At 32.1% G+C, this 20,916-nt stretch overlaps 1 long non-coding RNA gene across 1 annotated transcript in view; it reads right to left on the reverse strand.

The window, feature by feature from the left end:
* Positions 1-20,916, reverse strand: part of LOC109120136 (uncharacterized) — a 30,767-nt gene continuing 9,851 nt past the window's right edge. The window contains exon 4 of the long non-coding RNA XR_011220717.1: positions 1-2,157. This is a non-coding gene — a long non-coding RNA (uncharacterized lncRNA). The remainder of the gene's footprint in view (positions 2,158-20,916) is intronic.

Genomic DNA, 20,916 nt, shown 5'->3' on the forward strand with positions numbered 1-20,916 from the left:
AAAATAAAACTTTTTTAGCATAACTTTTGACTATGAAAGAAGCATATCGAATCTTGCTGATTTCCTTATTCGTGTCAATATTGCCACAAGGAAAGGGGGATCATCGGTAGCTAAGTCACATTTTAAGATAGTATAACTATTTATCAGTTCAAACATATTTTGGATATGGAACAACATAGTTACACAATTCAATAAAACAGGTCAGTACTAATAAAACAAAACTATCACTACCCTTTGATTTTTATCAGAAAGCCAATACGAGATGAGACAACTTCATTGTTCTCTTGGTATGTGACTTGGTCTATTTTTCATATCGGCATCTTTGGTCTTATAATTGTTCACATACATAGCCTCTAAGTCTCATTTATAGTCCAACCATTTTTTTCATATTGACTTTTTCACAAACTCTTCTCCATGTTTTGTAATTGAGAACTTTTTCTGAAAAAGATAGACAAAAGTTAAAAATACAATATCATGAATAAAAAGAAAGGATACTTGTTACTAATAATATTTTCATACCCTCACAAACTCCACCAATTTTTTCTTTTCCTCTTCGTCAAACCCACTCGCCAATCATTTGCATTTGACGGTGTGAAACTTAAGTACTTATCTATTTTTCTTTATACCTCTAAAAGAAAAATACATTTTACTAACTTTACTGTAATCCATAACGAACCGGAATGTTCCAATTCTTATCTCAAGTTGTGGAAAAGGTCATAGATTTATTGATCCAGACAGTTGCACAAGAGATCGGATATTTCATTTACTATGCAAGCAACATCAGATCATTGGATGCTGAATCTAAGAGGCTGTAGAATATTGGATGCTGGGTGAAGTGACAAGAGGAGGCTTCCTGGTGAAATGTCAACAAGATGTCATGTTACTGCACCTAGCAATTGCAGAGAACAGAAGTTTTCTTATGCCCTGTTGGCTCTCTGGTACAAGTTTATTAGACAAATTTCATGATTTTTCAATGGCATGCTTACGAATTAAGCATATACATACTAATATGTGAAAACTTGCAAACAAACTATTAAAGGAAACAACATTGGAAAAACACCTGCAAGAGGCTGCTCTTAGTTTTGTTGTAAAATCTTAAATAGTGTTCTAAGCTACTGAGAATTTTAACTCATCTTCTCGAGCTAAATTCAAAAGAAAACAATATCTAATTTATATATACAGACTTTCTAAGCTATGTTCATCAAAGCTTTATTAGGCTAATAAAATCAAATTCAAGTTTTGAGAAAGCGAAATCTAAAAGTAGTCAAATTAACGAATTAGAGCTTAGTACAATGCATAGAGCACAAATTAACGAATTAGAGCTTAGTACAATGCATAGAACACAACTCTCAGGACACTACATATACTAATCCTTATATATCATGATTTTATAGTAGACAATGATTGCATTAAGCAAGGTACAAATTGTTGCATTATATACCAAGAAAACTGAAATAGAGCAAAGGCAAATACAGAGCAAATTATTTATAGATCGAGCTTAATACAACACGCAATCAACGAAGTACAACTCTATCTCAGCAAACTATAACTTCATTGCAAGAGTGCAGATCTTATATATGGTAATTTCATCGCTTATACAAAAAACATTCATTGTCATCTAATCACATTCAAAAAAAATAAAACAAAATGTGGCGTACCTCGAAGAGGTGACAAAGGATTGAGAAAGTTGATGGAGGATGAAGAAAACGGAGATACAAACGATGAAGTCGAAGACAAAGAAGATGAAGCTTCAAAGAAATTGATGGTGATCCATGCCAATGTGGTGAATCTCGGATTGTGCTTCAGATGAAGACGTCATAATTTGGAATTGCCTTTTTTTAGAATTTTGGAGGGTTTGGGAGTGAAATGGGTTTAGCTATAGCCCTGTACAGAATGTTAGGGGAATTTGGTAATAAAATGCATCTCTTAATGAAATGGTCAATTAGTTATTTCGTTAAGTAAAAAATAATTGTCGTTAATGGGTCAATTATTACCGACTAATGGTCAATTGCTGCTAATAATGGATTGTAAAAGATAATTTAGCGACATTTATATTATTTCCATTAAATAATTGCCGCTAAAAGTAATTTTTGTAGTAGTTAGCTTTTCTCCATTTCTCCACTTTGACAGCATTCTCAAAAGTTGTAGGATCACAATCTACAAACAAAGAAAAGTGGGGAATCTTCATTAACAAGAATTGTTGTTACCTTATAATCCATCATCTATGTGGGCCTTATGCAAGAACAATTAAGAGGCTGATCGGGAGCATTAATTTCTTTCAAAACTTGTGGTGAAATATCATAACCTGCTTCAGTAGAAATTTCAGCAGTTTTGGGTGTGACAACTACTTCTTTGACTTCATTATTAATTAGGATAGGAGTATACTGATGTATATTCCAATCCAAAGTATAATCCTCATCAAAAACATCTCTTCTAGTCACAACCTTCTTTGTCAAGAATTGATCTTGTATGATGAATATGGAGAAAATGGTGTGCTAGCATTTGATGTAAAAATAAGGTTGCAGCAGTTCTACGGGTGCCTATTCCACATGGGAGATATGGTGTGTTGACTCAGGTAAAGGATGATCTATCCTATGTAACTCTTTACAATGATTGTGGGGATGTTTTTATGTTAAATATGTATGGGGGAATGGACATGATTCTGAATCATAGTGTGTGCGTAAATCTTGGAGACAAGAAGTCTCGTCAAACATTGGAGAAAGATCCCTTTGTTGACAATGATACTGTGTTGTGTAGTGTATTACCGTTTATAAACAGCGGTGATGAGATTGTGGTGATCTACAAAACTGAAAGGATATATCTTTATTACCTGAATGGGCAGAAGGTGGAGACTATTATTACTCTAGGACAATTAAATCCTAAGAGAAGATTCATACCGTACACAAACATACTCGCTGCGATACATAAGCTGAAGAAGTAGTTGTTCTGTTGTTGTTGCTATGAAGTAGAATTCTCATGTTTAATTTCATCTTCTTTTGTTTTTATATGACTTGGATTGCAGATTAAGTTCTTTTTGTGATAGACATGTTTTGGATTGCCAAGGTAGTTTGAACGTTTTTTCCATCACTCATTTTTAGTTATTTCTTGCTGATTGTGTGTTTTTACTTGTGAGTTCCGTTCAGATGAAAGTGGAATATGTTGATCATACCGCACATTCCATCGTCAAATTTAAACAGTAATAGTAGAAAGGAACTCACAAGTAAAACAATGCAATCAAGCAAGAAATAATTCAAAATGAGTGGAGGAAAAAACGTTCAAACTATATTGGCAATCCAAAACATGTCTATTCGAAAAACAACATAATTTACAATCCATGTCATATAAAAACAAAAGAGGATGAAATTAAACAAGAGAATTCTACTTGACAGAACAACTACTTCTTCAGCTCATGTATCACAGCGAGGTTGTTTGTGTATGGTTTGAATCTTCTCTTAGGATTTAATTGTGCTGGAGTCATAATAGTCTCCACCTTCTTCCCATTCAGGTAATAAATATATATCCTTTAAGTTATGTAGATCACCACAATGTCATCACCACCGTTTATACACGGTAATACGCTGCACAACACAGTACCGTTGTCAACAAAAGGATATTTATCCAATGTTTGTCGAGACTTCTTGCGTCCAAGATTTACTCACACATTATGATTTATAGTCATGTCCATTCCTCCGTACATATGTAACAAAAAACATCCCCGCAATCGTTGTAAAAAGTTACATAGGGTAGCTCATCCTTTACCTGAGTCAACACACCATATCTCCCAGGTGGAATAGGCACACGTAAAACAGCTTAAACCTCATTTTTTACATCAAATTCTAGCACACCATGTTTCATTAACACGAAGAAAAACACATTTATCATCTCTATCGTCAAGCTTCTTTCTTTTTTCTTTTGGAATATGTGACTAAGCAATGGATCCAAAATTTTTGTAGTGGTCTACTATCGGTTTCCTTCCGCTCCACATTTTATGGGTATTACATCTGGAAGAGAAAAAGTGGAACTTCTGTTCAAGATAAGAATGCTCCATTTTACCGTTCTAGCATAAATTCCTATGGAACTCTTCCCTGAGCCAGCAAGCTAAGAACCATGTTAAGAATGGTTTTATTCTTCCTCTCGGTAACACCATTTTGATGTGGTGTATATGTTGTTCTAAGATCTTTTAAAATGTCACGAGTCTCACAAAATTCATCAAATACTTTATTTAATTATTCTCCTTTAAAATCTATCAGAAGGTTCTTAATGGCTCTTCAAGTCTCAATCTCCACACATACTTTGAAGCTTTTAAATACATTAAAAGCCTTCCATTTTTCGTTCAGAATGTACACCCAAGTCTTCCTCGAATAATCATCAATAAAGGTAGTAAAATACCTTAAACCCCCATTAGAGATTGGTGTTAATGGCCCACATACATCCGAGTGTACTGGCCTAATGCTTCCTTGGATCTGCATGACTTACTATTAGAAAACTGAAACAACATTGTTTTCCAACAACACATTCTTCACAAACTTGAGACGGAACAACAATTTCCTAATGCCCCATCACCATACTTTCCTTTGAAGGATCTTCAAGCCACCAAAATTCAAGTGACCATATCAAAAATGCCACAACCATGAAGGAATTTTCATTACCGCCAGGTACCAAGATTGAACATTTTCAATATTCAAACGAAACAATGTGTTTTGACTCATTTTCACAAAATCAATAAATCATCTAGGGGGACTAGAAATTTCACATGTATCATTCCTCATCATGATGACATACCCTTTTTTGTAACAGCTGACGGGGACAACTCTCAACAGATTTGATATGACTTCCACACACCTATTTTTTGTTCTAAAATTTATGTTGTACCCTTTCCCATCTCATTCGCTATTTATAGATCACCAAAACTAACTATTGACTAAACATTTTCACTTAAATTTGTAAAAGAAGACCTACTTCAAGTCATATTGTTACAACTGGCGGTATTCACATATATACCAAAATAACTTGCTCTCGGAACTCTCTTTAGCATGAACCTCCATTAACAAGGTTTCTCCTTCTTTATCCTCAACAAAATTTGACTTCTCTTCTTTCTCACTAGGCATCCTAGTACGACATTCAGAATGACAGTGACTAAATTTATAGCAACGATAACATTCTACATCTTATTTTTTGAAATCTCTGCCTATGTCTTTGTCGTAATCATCATTGGCTTTAAAATTACAGAATGCAAACACACATAGAGCTATAAAAGCTTTTAAAAAAAGTTAGTAGAAACCATACCTATTGAACCACTAGTGTATGTTTTTACAAGACATATTCCTTAAAACTAGGCGACCTCTCCTTTACAAAGAATTATCAAAAAAATATTTCATTTTCAAACACTCCTCCTTGATATTCTTGTTGGATACTCCCAACGTAGCACTTAGAACTTCAGAATTTCCCTTAGGAAGAGCCATGATCATTATGTTTGCAATCTACTTATCTAAGCTGCAATGAACAAGTGTAAGTTCCCCATCCTTCTCTGCCTTCCTAAATAGAATGAAACTACACATTTTTTTGCACCTTAATTATTGTTGAGATGTTATCATTCTTAATGACAATAGATTCAATAAGATTTTTCTCCAAATCACTCAGAATCTTTCTTAACCATAGAACTTGATAAGTTGCACCAGCAACGGGAATATGTTGTGCTTTTACAGAAGATTGAACAACCACTTCTTTCTTCTTTGCAAAAGCATATAATCAAGCTTCCTTCCCAATCACTACCTGAATAACCTATCAATTTCCCTTGCTCTTCCTTTTTAAATCAAATACCATAATCAATAGTTCCTTTGATATATCTCAATGTTCGTTTAGCAACACCAAAATGATCTAGCATAGACCTCAATAGAAGACTTGTCGCGAACATGAGATCAGGTCTTGTTGCTATCAAATACAACAAACTAGTAATTATACTTCTATAAACTGTTAGATCAGCCCTAACCTCATTCAAACGTTCAAAACTCTTCACTGTGAACTAGTGGGTTGGTAGAGGTTTGAACCTTTTAAGAATATCCCCTGCATATTCTTAAAAGTGTATCATTCCTCGAGACATACAAAAAGTCTGCCAGAGGATCAAACCACAACCCACGTAAACAAACTTATCCACAGCCTTATTGGTACTTTTCTGATTGCTTTCACCCTGACTCCCTTTCCAAAAAGTGAGAATGATCTTTTTCACCGTATTTCCGAGAATTACCACTCCCATTCACGGGCCCATCAATAGTCAACACTCTTCCATGATGCTTTATGAAAAAATCAACTCACAAGAATCTCATCTCCGAATTGGTTCCCTCATACATCCATATCTCACTTTCATTAAAGGAACCAACCCACCAAAGAGAAGCGTGAAGAATAACACACCAAGGAAGCTACAACTTGCAACGTCCTCTATTTTCACCTAACTCTTCTTATTCTCCACTTTCTTGCAACTCTTTGTCACGGGCGCTAATGTTGTGGTTTCAACTTTGGAATGGGAACCAATGGCACTTGTGATCGTTGTGGCTTCATCATAAAAGGTTGTACAATGAAATCCATAAGAAGAGGATGGGGATACATTCTAGGGGTGGCGCCACTTGAGGAGGTACACCATTTTCTCCAAGTTGTGCCTTTAGATTTACATTTTTTGCCATTTCATAGAATATCTTTGCATTCAAATGTTTAATGAAGTATGCCATCTTTATACTATAATTCCTCCACATAATGCACTTTTATTTGCCTTGACAAGTGAACACTCCCTTAGTCCTAATTAATCTAGAGAAAACGAGGAAAGTGAAAGAGAAACAATAGGCCAAAAAGAACAATAAAGCTTGGGTCCCAAAAAATATAATAGCAATAAAATAACTCCTCATACCACTAGTAATTGTACCGCACTCATGATAAAATTTTTCCTATTCTTAAATATAGTGAATTATTAATAATGTCACTCAAGGTAAATATAGTGAAATTTTGGTGTTTGCTTACATTGTTTGAGTGTTCACTACCCTTTTTCCTTTTCAACAAATAGCTAAAGTTACTTATGGGGGATCACAACAGGAAATGCGAAGGTTGCAACAAGCCGGCCGGCCAAAGAGTATTAGCGTGAGTTTATTTTCTACAACTCCACCTTTTACTAAATTACTTCCTAAATTTGGAGAAGGATGTACCAATTTGTTAAAATCTAACAGGTTATTCAGCTCTTTTGTGAGACTGGACCCACGATTTGGAGATGGAACATTCAAGTACCCGGGAACATCCGTAGAAGCATGGTGCAACGATTGAGGCATTTCATCCAAAAATCATGAGCTGCTCCAATTATGAAGTAGACCCGACGATGACATGTCCATAACCATCACACCTCCACTGCCTGATTTCCAACAAAATTCCTCATTTCCTTCAATGTAAACTTAACATTTCTAACACAAACGCTAAAATTTCTAATCAATTCATTCCCAGGTGGACATAAGCAATAAAAGCCCATCTGGAATAGGTTCGATCCTAGAGCTTCCACAGACAATCTCCCGAGGTTCACTCCAAGGTTGACCAAAGCTATTTGGGTCCATCTAATCTGATTTCAAACCTAGCTTTGATCCGAGACAGTAAATAATGTACTTAGATGTTTGGAATGCATCATCATCGATAGAGTTTGGAAAAGTATCATCAAATGATGCATAAAAAATGATGTCATTAATTGAGAAATTTAACTTCTAAAATTTCATTGAAAATTATCGATGTTTTTTTCAAATGTAGCAGTCATGTATAGGACATACAAAATATGTTGTGGTCATGTGTAGGACGTAAAAAGTATGTTGATTTCATGTGTAGGACTTAAAAAATGTTGTGATCATGTAGGACATTTTCTAAAGTTCAACTTTCTTTATTAGTTACCTGGTGTTCTTGATTTAACTAAAAAGATTCATTTTTTTTATAAGATATACTAGTCACGGAACTCTAGATTATGAACTTCCATGTGTGAAATAAGTGGCATAGAGAAAATAAATAGAACTAAATAGTTCTTGGATCACATACTTACACCCCTTACTTCATTGAAAAATAGCAATCTTTCCTCAAAGTTCTATCATTTAAAAGAGGATTCTTGTATCCATACAGGCTCTTAGTGGTAAAATACACATAATAAACTCATGAAACTACCTTATAAATTTATTTTTTGAAACTTTAAGGATATAATTGATATGATATCTACAAAATCTAATATATCAATCTGAACAATCTCAAAAGATAAAGCTATAAAAGAAAAGTAAATGACAGTTTCCTCTCTATTCCTACTCTGTCTCTCGTTAAATCATTGATCAATTGGTAAATACTTTTTACGCCCTACACGTCAACTACAACAGATCAAGAAAATATTGAGGATTTTTAATGAAATTTTGGAACATTAATTTCCTAACTGATGACATCTTTTTTATGCATCGTTCAATGATATTTTCCGAAGCCCTTCTTATAATGATGCATTGCAAATATCTAGATACATGCCTGACTATCTTGGGTCGGAGTAGGGTTTTGACTCGGGTCAGATGGACCCAAATATCTTTGGTAACCGACAGGGAGTTTTGATGATGCTTCTGGAACTATCAAGTCAACCTCAAGAGATTGTAAAGGGGAAGCTATGGGATCAAACCAGCTTCATATGGACCCTATTGCTTTATTAAACCTACGATGAATTAATTAGGAATTATAGCAATTATTATAGAAATTTAAAGTTGACGTCGGGGGAAATGAGAAATTTTACCCCCAATCAGGAAGCGGTAGTTGAGATGGTTAAGTACATGTCATCGCAAGGGCTACTTTGTAGTTGGAGCAGCTCAAGTGTTTTTGATGAAGTTATTGTGTTGTTGCACTAGGTTTTTACCCATGTCTCCGGGTACTTGAACGTGCCATCATCGAATTGTGGTTCCAATCTCTCAAAAGGGTTGAATAATCTGTTGAGTTCTAATAGATTGCTACATTCTTCCCCGAAGATAGGAATTAATTCAGCAAAAGGTGGAGTTGTAGAACGAAAACTCAATGCTAATGTAGTTATTTGTTGAAAAGGAAAAAACATAGTGAAGACTCAAATAATATAAACAAACACCAAAAATCCACTACATTTTTCTTGAGTGATAATGTTAATAATGATGAGGAAAAAAACAAGACGGTTAGATAAAAGGGGAAAGTGCTCACTTGTCAAGGCAATGAAAAAAGCATTATGTTCAGGAGTTAGAATACTTCATTCACCAATTCAACATTTGAATGCAAATATATCCTACGAAACAACAGAAAATGCACAACTTAAAGGTACTGGTGTAGCTCCTCAAGTGCAGCCACCTCCAGGATGTATTCCCATCCTCCTCCATGGATTTCATATGCACCACCTTATATGATGAAGCAACTTGGATAGTGACATTGGTTTCAAACCACAGGCAATAATGCCCGCATCAACATGTAGAAAGAAAGTGAAGAAAAAGAAGAGTGAGGTGAAAACAAAAAAGGTTGCAAGTGTTAGCTTCCTTGGTGTGTTGTTCTTCATGCTTTTGTTTGGTGGGTTAGTTCCTTTATTGAAAGAAGATATGGAGGCATGTGGGAACCATTTATGAGTGGAGATTCTTGTGAGTTGATCTTTTGGTAACAACAAGGAAGAGTTTTGACTATTGAAGGGTTTATGAATGGGACTGGTTATTCACGGAAATACAGTGGAATAGATGGTTGCTTACAGTATAGCTGGGGAATCTGGGTGAAAGCAATAAAAAAAGTACCAATGAAGCTGCAGATAAGCTTGTTTACGTGGGAAATAGTAGTGATCCTCTTGCAACCTCTTTGTACATACCGATTAATGATAAACTTTTCAATATTCACTAAAACTCGATAATTCAGCCTGCATTTGCAAGTGAGAAAGCCATGACATCTCATGGAAGTGCTAATAAGAAAAATAGTGAGGCAAACCTCACAGTTCTTGGAGATTTTGCCATCCTTGCCTTTATCGAAGTTGTGCAGCGAGACAATGGACTCTTGGATCCTATCATAAAAGAAAAAGGCAAATTATAATCATATTTTTCTTAACAAAGACAAATCTAAGTACGTAACACCAAAAAAGAAAAATTGGACAACTTACTTGGGCAAATTAAAGCTTGTAGCCCCGTGAATTTAGTGTAGAAGGATAGTGGATAAAATTTTGAACACAGCTCAACAAGGAAATCTATTCATCATGTTTGAAAACAAAGACATCTCAAATATCAACCCTAACTACAAATGAGGAAATAAAATAATTATAACAAAACCAGAATTTTTTTTATATAATCTCATATATAGAAACACAATAGAAGGAGAAAGCTTACCAATCAGATCCACTAACAAATAGAGATTAGAGAGATGTGTGATTTCATATAGGAACATTTGATTTGTGCTCACAGTACATGGACATTTGATTTGGTGCCCCTTTGGAGTAAAAAATTAAGGATCAAATATCTGACTTGATATAGGAACAATTTTGTTTTCCTTTTAAAATCCAATTATACACAATTTGAAAGAAGGAAATTTTTCCAACCATATTTTTTACAATTATATTAGGGAAAATGGTCAAATATTACCCTTCTACTATTGATCATATTTTAAATATACACTTCGTTATATGATAGGTTCAAATATACCCTTTTGATTATACTTCGACACAAATTTACCCTCAATTTTAACAAAAAATTGACAAACTCAAAATAAAATAACGCATCTCGAATTTCAAATATTTATTTTTTTTAGAAACTCATTTCCTCTGTTTTGAATTCTTTTCTATGCATCTTCTTTTTAAAATAAGCTAATAATTTATCATATTCAAAAACTAATATGATTTTTCTTTCTTTCGAATTGAGGTTTTTCTAAATAAAAAATTATCATGCTTAACCAATTCTAAAAAGTGTCTATATTAATAAAAGAAAATACATTATCGAGATATGTTCTAAGAATTTTCAGCATCCAAAAATCGATGACTCCCTACGTTCATTAATTTTCTTGTACTTTTATAATAATAAGAACATGTGGGTACAATGATTAATTTTATAGAAAGGGAAAATGTACTACTACCTACTAGACTATGACCAAAATCACAAAGACACACCTTAACTAAACTATGATCCTATTACCCCCTAAACTTTGTTTTTTTTTTGTAATTTTGTACACCTTTTTGGCTTACGTGGTATTCAAATGTCTCTCACGCGCCTCAATTGCGTGGAATCATGGAGTGTGTCACGTAAGTCAAAGGGTTCACAAAATAACAATAAAACTAAGATTTTTCGTTAAGATGTGTTTCTCAAAATTTTGGTCATAGTCTAGGATGTACTTGTGAATTTCGACTTATAGAAATTAATTTGAAGATTTTTAATTTGCGAGGGGAAAATGCAGAACAATGATGTTATGTGATGTGGATAGTAATTATCGAAAAAGGTCCTAAAATACCCTCGAAGTATTGAAAAAAGTACACAACTAACCCTCATCCACCTATTGGATCAAAAATACCTCTCTCATTCACCTATTGGCTCACAAATACCCTCTCCATTCACCTTTAGGTCCAATTTTAGTCACTAAAATAATGGAGAACCATTTAAAATAATTAAATAATACTTTTAATTATATGGCGCTAAACCATTGGTTGAAATTTAATTATTTAATATAGTTTTAAACCTACCCATTACTCACCCATTTTAAACTAAATCCGCCCCAATACTTATTGAATCCTCCATACCCAATACAAAAAGAACCCAGTCTCATTTCTTATGCAAATTAAACCTTTGAAAGAACTAACAGAGCTTCCCATAGAAAACATATAATGTAAAAGGAATCTGATCTCATAGAAGAAAGTCCGATGACTCGGAGTTCAATGTGCAATGGTAAAGAATGAAACATTATCACCAGCTATGCACCAAGAAGTTTATCTTTTGCATAGGTTTAGCAGAAATGACTGATGCTCTAAGGGGAAAGAAAACATAATTCTTGCATTGGACTTCATTGATTCCTTGGTTGCATAGAAGAGTCAAGTCCATTGAATTTTTTGCATACACTCATTACCTCCTTGGTGGTGCAACTTATTCGATAAAATTATTTCTTGGCAAAAAAGGAAATAAAAACAGAAACTCACTAGTAGTTTTTTCCTTGTAATAAGAGAAATGATCATTTCTTAGCCTAAGTAACTAAGAATGCCAACACCACTTATTTGCAGTATATTCCCAAATCCCAATGCAAGTCTATTAAGTCTCTACTCAAGAACATGAAGTGAAACACATTTGTCTTTCAAACCGAACTACTCACTAGTTAACACCATCATCTAGCAGGTCCAACCCATGTCTATCATGAAGAGAAAGGGTTCTTTTTGAATTGGGTCTTGCGAGTTCAGTAAGTATTGGGGCAGGTTTAGTTAAAAATGGGTGGGTAATGGATAAGTTTAAAATTATATTAAATAATGAAATGTCAACCAATGGTTGAGCGCCAGGTAATTAAATAGATTATTAAATTAGTTTAAATGGGTCTATATTATTGAAGTGTCTAAAATTGGACCTAAAGATGGATGGGAAAGGTATTTGTGAGTTAATAGGTGATGAGGAGGGTATTTTGGAGTCAATAGGTAGATGAGGGGTAGTTGTATACCATCTTCAATATATGACTGAAATCTCAGAAACACCTAAACTTAACTAAGATCTTATTACCCCCTAAACTAATTTTATTCGTACTTTTGTGCACCTTTTCTACTCATGTGACACCTTCGACCACCCAAGTTAGTTGTGTTTATACACACTCGCCCGTCATGTGTGTAAATAATTTTTTTAATGAAAAATTATTTTTTAAAATAGAATTAAAAAATATTTCTTTATTTTTAAAAAATAATATTATGTAATTTCTTTTAAATAATTTTTCATTTTCTGAAGAAACATATTCTTATTTTTTATCTTGTATTTAAATTAATGTTAAGAATTTTTGACCTTGTATTGAAACTTTTTATTTTACTTGCATTCATTTTTCCTCTTTTATTTTTCTATTGAGTATTTTTTTGTCTTTCGTTTTGATTTGATTTCCAATGTCTTGTATTTAAAATAAGTTTATTTTGAACAAATATCGAAATACGTGAATAAAATCAAATAAAACATAAAAATATTAAAACATTAATATTAAAGGACACATTTAAATTGTTTTTTAAAAAATACACACAATTTATTAAAAATAATTAAAAGTGGAAAGATAATAAATCAAAAAAAATTAAGTGAAGAAAATAAAATAAATATTTTACAAAAAAAAGAAAAAAAATATTTAAATATATATAAGTTTTATTATCAATAAATATGTGTACTACTAATTACAAAGTGACCAATTTAAAAATAACATCTGTCCAATTTGTGCACTCATCACTTGCCTTCAAGACAGTGTGCATTCTCTCTAGGACATATCAGTGTTCGTGGTGCACTCATTTCACTTTAAATTAGTTTAGGTGGGTAATAGGACTCTAGTTATGTTTAGATGTGTCTCTATGATTTCGGTCGGGGATATTTATGCATTTTTCCAATAGAAAATGAATCGGAAAATGAAATTAACAGCTCAAACTGAGTGAATGAGTTGCACAAGTGAGTTCCTAAGCAAATTGAGAGTAAATAATTTTATTTTAAGTTTGTCACATGTTTTTCTGTAAAAATTAAGGGTATATTAACATCAAAGTATAATGAGAGGGATATATTTGGACTTAAAGTATAACATGAGGGGTATATTTGGACCAAAAGTAAAACGAAGAATATACCTAAACTATTTCCTTTAGTATAAGGGTATATTTGACCCTTTGCCCATTACATTATTATAATTTTTCAGGCCGAAAGTTAATAATTTACTTTTTATTTGTTTTGTTTTTTATTCAGTTTGACTGTAACCTTGTATTTTACTAGTTTTGTGAACGCAGGATGCATATTTGTCCCATAATTACTATATACAATTGGTAGCCAGTATGAAATTTTAAATTAAAAGTTATATATTCATCCACATATACATAATGTTTTTCTGATTATATACATATACTTGTTAAAGGAGTAGATATTATGTCCCAATTTCATGAATTTGTAAACAAATGATTGATTACTATTATCAACCCACTTAATGGGTCGTGGTCCCAACGACGAACAATTATTGGTGTTGTGGTTAGCCTCCATTAGATTTTCAGTTAGAGCATTTTAGTATATTTTTTCCTTAAGTGTTGGACATTTAAATTGTGTCGTTTAAATCCTAAACTATGTCGTTTTCCTCAGTATCAGCCTAGTAATTTAGTCGGAACTTACCCTAATCTATTATTGACCAAAATTAGACAAAACTTAGAGAAAAAAGAAGAGGAAAGTCTACCAACCTCTCAAGAACAAAAAAAATGTTTTGTTTAAGTTCCACCCCCGAAATCAAAACATTTCTTTTTATATTTCGTCACCAGGTATGTGGGATTTCACTAGTAGGTTCTTTGCATCCACTAGGTCCCTACAATTCAGTTAGATTCTTGATTATTTATATACTTTTCTTACCTTGGGAATTGTTGTGAATTAGTTGTTATAGTATTCTTAATCGAATTGTCATGTTTTCTTGAAACGTTGCTTGGTTCCTTACATGAAACTCAAAACTCTTGCTGTGAAAAATTTTCTTAGTTCATGAATTACACTTGCTAGGCCAGTTAAACAAATAAACAATCCTCAGATTTAAATATTACATTGTCAATAGAATTAGCAACAAGTTGGACAAGGGTTCAGACTACCCTCGTTGTCCCATAACTACATGCCTCTAAGGATTATAAGTTTCCTCTGTATGACATCAGATTTAGTGATCACTCCAGTCATACCTTTATACTCATAGCAAGGTACATAAGGGTCCTCCTTATAAGGTGTATACATCGGACATTGGGTTTGCCTCACGTGGTTTTATGTCAATTTATAGTAGCTCACTCAGTCAGACTCTAGTGCATTTGACTAGGTTTTCAATTTATACTTCAGTATTCAGTCTCAGCATGTCATGTTCATAACCAATACTTGTTCATTGCATTCAACTCATTTGTCATTTAAAAATTCAGTCTTTTTAGTTCAGTTTTCAGTTTTGCTAGGGTTAGCTGGGGCATGTCCCATTAACTCTAGTCAATCGAGTCTTATTAGACATAGTATTATGTTAAGCCTTAGCTTTGAGTGAATGTGCAATATCTCTGAACCCTTATCAAGTTATATACATTAATATCAATTTTGGGTATTCACCACCTTCAGTTATCACTTAACTTAGCTTCTGCATTAGTTCATGTTTTTCTTAGAGATTCTTAGTATGCTTATAATATGCAAGCTTCAGGGTTAGCTTGGGGTCACTCGTGATCCTAGGTCCCGTGTTACATCAAGGGAGTAGCCTCCGGGCATGACAACTCACAACACTATGTTAATTGACTATACAGTAAAAAAATCACATTCTTTTTTTCAAAGTAATAATCTTTTAGCAATCTTTATGTAAATTACTTGTATTTACAAATAAACATATGCTAAACTATTCAATTATTATTAAACTCATCAGGTATTAAAATAAGTTTTATCATATTAAGTAGAAATTAAAAGAATAATATAACAAAAATAAATTTAAAAAATTCCATAACAATACAAAATAGTACAAAATTACATAAAACTTGCATACTAAATTTAATTTGGACAACCATACCTTATCTCTAAATGGAAAGAAAAACTTAAAATCATAAGCGCGCTACACAAGAAAGAACTAAAGGAAGAAAAAATGGTAGAAAGCCCCCTCAATCTATAGCCAGATTTCCAATCGCACGCACGGTAGCATATGCCAAATCTCTCCACCCTTATCATCCCAAAATTGATGAGACATTACCACTTCTCCACCAAATTCATTATTGTAAAATTCTTAACAACTCCTATATAAGAATTTTGAAAAAAAAATCAAATCCACCATCTCCAATCACTTAAAAATAATTCTAATCAAATTAAACTCATAGTGGTCTTGGTGGTGGTATAAATATTCTCTTTTGCCTTTTTTATTTGAAAGAAATGGCGGAGATTTCTTTGAGTAAGTGGAGGAGCTAATGGTGAAGGCGGATAAATTATAAAGGCATAGGTGGAGATGGTGGCGGCAACAAAATTGTCAGACTATGTCACCGGCGACGACATATCCCTACAGAGAGACAAAAGAGAGCCCAAAATTTAACCAACTTATTTTCTCCAAATCAAAGTTCTCACCAAATAGTTAGGGCTAAAATATGAATGAAGAACAAAGGTTTAAGAAGAAAAGAAGAAAAATGTCTCTTAAAAAAAGATCTAAAGGTGAAATACACATGTAGTCAGAAATAGTGGTACCTCATATTCAACTAAACTTCAAACTCACTTAACGATAATAAATTATACAAAAAAAAAATTAAATGCAAGAAGAAGAAGAGTAGAAGGTTAAGAAAAATTGTGGTTTGAAAATGAGAGGAAGACCCTCTATTTATTATCAACAAAGAGTAGTATGAACAAAAATTTTTTGTGTCTTATTTGAAAAATCATGACCTTCTCGAGAAGTCACAACTTATTCAAAAAGTCATAACTCTTTGGAAAAGTCACAACTTATTGAATGACCACAACTCTTTGAAAAGTCACAACTCATTGAAAAATCACAACGCTTTGAAAAAAATTACAACTTATCAGAAAAGTGACAACTCATAAAAAAAGTCACAACCTAAGTTAGGGATATTATAGTAATTTAATATTATGGTTAGGAGTACATGTTTTTAAGGTAAATATAGATATAGATATAGATTTGGTCTATATAGAACAATTTTCACAACTTTTAAAATTCTCCATAATTTGGCCATTCATGACCAACTGAAATTCATGATTATTACCAATTAATTTATTTTTTTTTAAAAAACAATATCATAAACTTAATAAATAACTGTATTATCTTTCTTTAGATATTTTTTTATTTATTTAACTATGTGTTATTAATGATATTATTGTATTAATTCCACTTTATAGGGGTATTTTGATATTTTGACTTTTAACTTTTTTTCCACTTGTATATATACTAGTATTGACGCACTTGCAATTGTGCGTTGCACGTGAATATCAAACCACGTACCACCGGTATTTTTCCATCATAAAAAATAGAAGATATACTAAATAGAATGTTTTAAGAAGAACAAGAATGAATTTTTTTTAAAAAGGTAGTTTTAAAATTTGAGGAAGCTCCTCTTTAGGCAACAAAGGGTAGAGTATGGAAAACTACTTATTGTGCGTTATCAAAGAGATTTTACAATCCTTTAGAAAACTCACAACCCTTTTGAAAGGTCACAACTCATTAGAAAAGTCATAACTCTTCGGAAATGTCACAACCCATTGGGAAGGTTACAACTCTTCATAAAAGTCGTAACACTAAAGAAGAGTCAAAACCTTTCTTAAAGCTCACAACACATCTAAAAAGCTAAAACTCTTCGAAAATATCATAACCTTCAATGTCAAAATGTGTTTGTATTTAGTATAATATAGTATAATACACATAAATAAAGTAAATACAATATAAAAACAAGAAAATATACTACATTTGGTATTTTAAGTTAGGTAGTATAGACATTTAAAAATATATAGATATAGATTGGTCTGATCTTAATTTGAATTGGAATTTTTACAAAACAAAGAAGATTTTTAATTTAAGGAGTATATGTTGAATATATAAAAAAGTCTTTTCACTTTGTGGTCTTAATGATGTGCCCCACCTAAAGAAAAAATAACAATTTATATTAAACTAAATAAGAGTAAAAGTACACTAAATTTTTTGAAAGAAAGAGTACTTACCAAATATAGTTTGGACTATTCAAATATGTTTTGATCAAATACGTTTTCTCCAACAATTTATTATTTTTTATATTTTGAAAACCAAGTGATAGTTTGTGCTATAGAAAATTATTGATCTTTTTGCCAAGTAGAAGCTGCTACAAAAGTATGTTTGATTGTTCTGAAAATGAGTAAATAAGAATTATCAAGATATTTCTTTCGAAGACATTTCTTCATCCTGTTTTTGTTCAACTCTTTCAACTCATTTATCTCTTGTTCTAGCTTATGTACATATCGGCCTTATCACAATAATCAGCAACAACAATATTTCGTATGAAAGACTTACTGCCCCATAACAGAGAAGGGGTTGGACCAAGTCCTAAACCACGAACATAATAACTTTTTTCATTTCCCAACACTTGAAAATACACATCTCCTTCCCAGGCAACATTGTCATGTGATTGTTCCTCAGATGTCTCACCATTACTCTACTTCTCTTTCATCATGTTCTGAAAATAATGAAGACTATAATTTATGACAAGATAAATGATATCAAGTCATGTGCTATTAACTACTCATACTTTAATCTTAAAAGTTAAAAGAGTAAGAAATCTTACAACTACATTTGAAGACTCTTCATCCAATAGTCTATCAACTTTGCGTTTTGTAAGAGTTAATACGTAGACTTTTGCAAGTGTAGGCTCTATTCCATCTATAGCCTAATCAAGTATAATTCATTCCAAATGAATAAGTAATGATTGAAATGTGTTGTAAAATAATATAGTAAGTAATTTATTCATGAATACATGTTCATTCATCAAGGTTGCTATGCTTTTTGACCCTCATGTGTGAGGCATATTTTGCTTAGATCTTTTAATTATATTTGTTGACTACGCCTCTAAAACGAGAAAATAAAACATCAGTTCTTGCTGATTTCCTTATTCATGTCAAATATTGCCACAAGGAAGGGGGATCATCGGCAGCTAAGTCACATTTTAAGATAGTACAACTATTTATTAGTTCAAACATATTTTGGATATGGAACTACATAGTTACAAAATTCAACAAAACAGGTCAGTACTAATAAAACAAAACTATCACTACCCTTTGCTTTTTCAGAAAGCCAATACGAGATGAGACAACTCCATTGGTCTCTTGGTATGTGACTTGGTCTATTTTTCATCAAGGCATCTTTGGTCTTATAATTGGTCACATACATAGACTTTAAGTCACGTTTATAGTCCCTCCCTTTTTTCCTATTGACTTTTCCACAAACTCTTCCCCATGTTTTGGAATTGAGAACTTTTTCTGAAAAGATAGACAAAAGTTTAAAAGACGATATCATGAATAAAAAGAAATGATACTTGTTAAGAATAATATTTTCATACACTCACAAACTCCACCAATCTTTTCTTTTCTTCTTCGTCAAACAGTCGCCAATCATTTGCATTTAACGGTGTCAAATCTGGGTTTCTAGCAATGATGCCTAGAAATCTAGCAAGCTTTCGACCCTCTTTTCCAATTGATTGATTACGACTATTAAATTGCACAACAATTGTCATTCCCAAGGGTAGATTCCAAAATCTTTTAATAAAGAAGGTCCACAAACTTTATTTAAAGATTCAATACTAACTCTATGGCAGTCAACAGAAAAAGAATTAAGTACAATTTCTAAGCTTGATATCAACATTGACCAATAATTCAACGAATATATATATATATATATATATATATATATATATATATATGATAACAAGAAAAGAAAGATTTTTTTTTTATAACAATGCAAAATAATACATAATTAAATTAAAATATGGATTGAATACCAATCCATTTGGTCAACCATACCTAAACTACAAAGTGAGAAAGAAAAACATAAAATCATAATCTAACATAAAAAAGATCTAAAGAAATGTATAAGTCATATATTATACTTTAAAGTTTAATAGATGAACTATATTCTACAAAAAACTTCTCTTTTAATTTCAAAATGAAACTATTTGTTCTTCTCCCAATAGCTTCTTGATGACTTGTATTCATATCATAATCTAGGAAGAAGAAAAAAGAATAGTAGATAAATTAACTTTAGTTTCAAAATTCGAAAAATCACAAAATTTGAAGAGTTTCGTACATTATTCGTTCATAAAGAAAAATGAATGTGAAGAGAATTTAATATAATACTATAACAACTATTATGAAAACAATAACAACAACAATAAAAAAGTGCAATAACCAAACAACATAAAAACAATTGGTGGTTGAAATCAAAAGAAAGACTATACAGGAATAAGAGTAGTACTACAACAGACACCACTAAGTCTAAACCTTTCAGAAAGCAAGAGAATGCTCCACTGCAACCCTTTTCCTTAATTTATGATCTCCATGCTTAAACATTTTGTATAATTTATGAAATCAATTTCTCTTTTCTTCGTAGCTATGACAGGCGAATTAGCTTATATATATGCCATTAATAATTTTACCTTATGCACATGATATTTATAAGCCAAAAGTTTGTCAAGAATTCTATAGAAAACTCAAAAGTTATGTTGGAGAATGGAGAGACATTTTTAAAATGCGTTTTAAAACACATTTTTATTTTAAGTATTTAATATAATATTATATAATTATTATTTAATACTTAATTACTTATTAAAATATTTTGAATAAAGATAGGGGTAAAATAGTATTACAACTTTTAGTTTTGTGGCTTCCCACTTATATCATATCATATATATATATGTGTGTGTGTGACGGGATGAATGAGTATAAGCCATGTAATAGTAACGTCTTTTTCAGAATACCTGAGACATGTCAAAACATGACAAGATTTATCATCAATAAAACAAGAGAGAACTTGGCTCATTGTTCAGTTCATCAATGATGCCAATAGAATTGTTATCTTCAGATGTTTGGGGTTGAAAGCAACTCTGAGCTTTTAATAATTCCTGAATATAAGACTGCACTTCTTCATCAAGACGTTGTTCAATTATCAATCTCCTACCAAGTCTAGTTTGCATTTTTTGTAATTCAAACTTAACTACTTATCTATTTTTCTTCAAACCTCTAAAATAAAAATACATTTTACTAACTTTAC

This window comes from Solanum lycopersicum, chromosome 4 (assembly GCF_036512215.1).
Source record: "Solanum lycopersicum chromosome 4, SLM_r2.1".
Taxonomy (NCBI): domain Eukaryota; kingdom Viridiplantae; phylum Streptophyta; class Magnoliopsida; order Solanales; family Solanaceae; genus Solanum; species Solanum lycopersicum.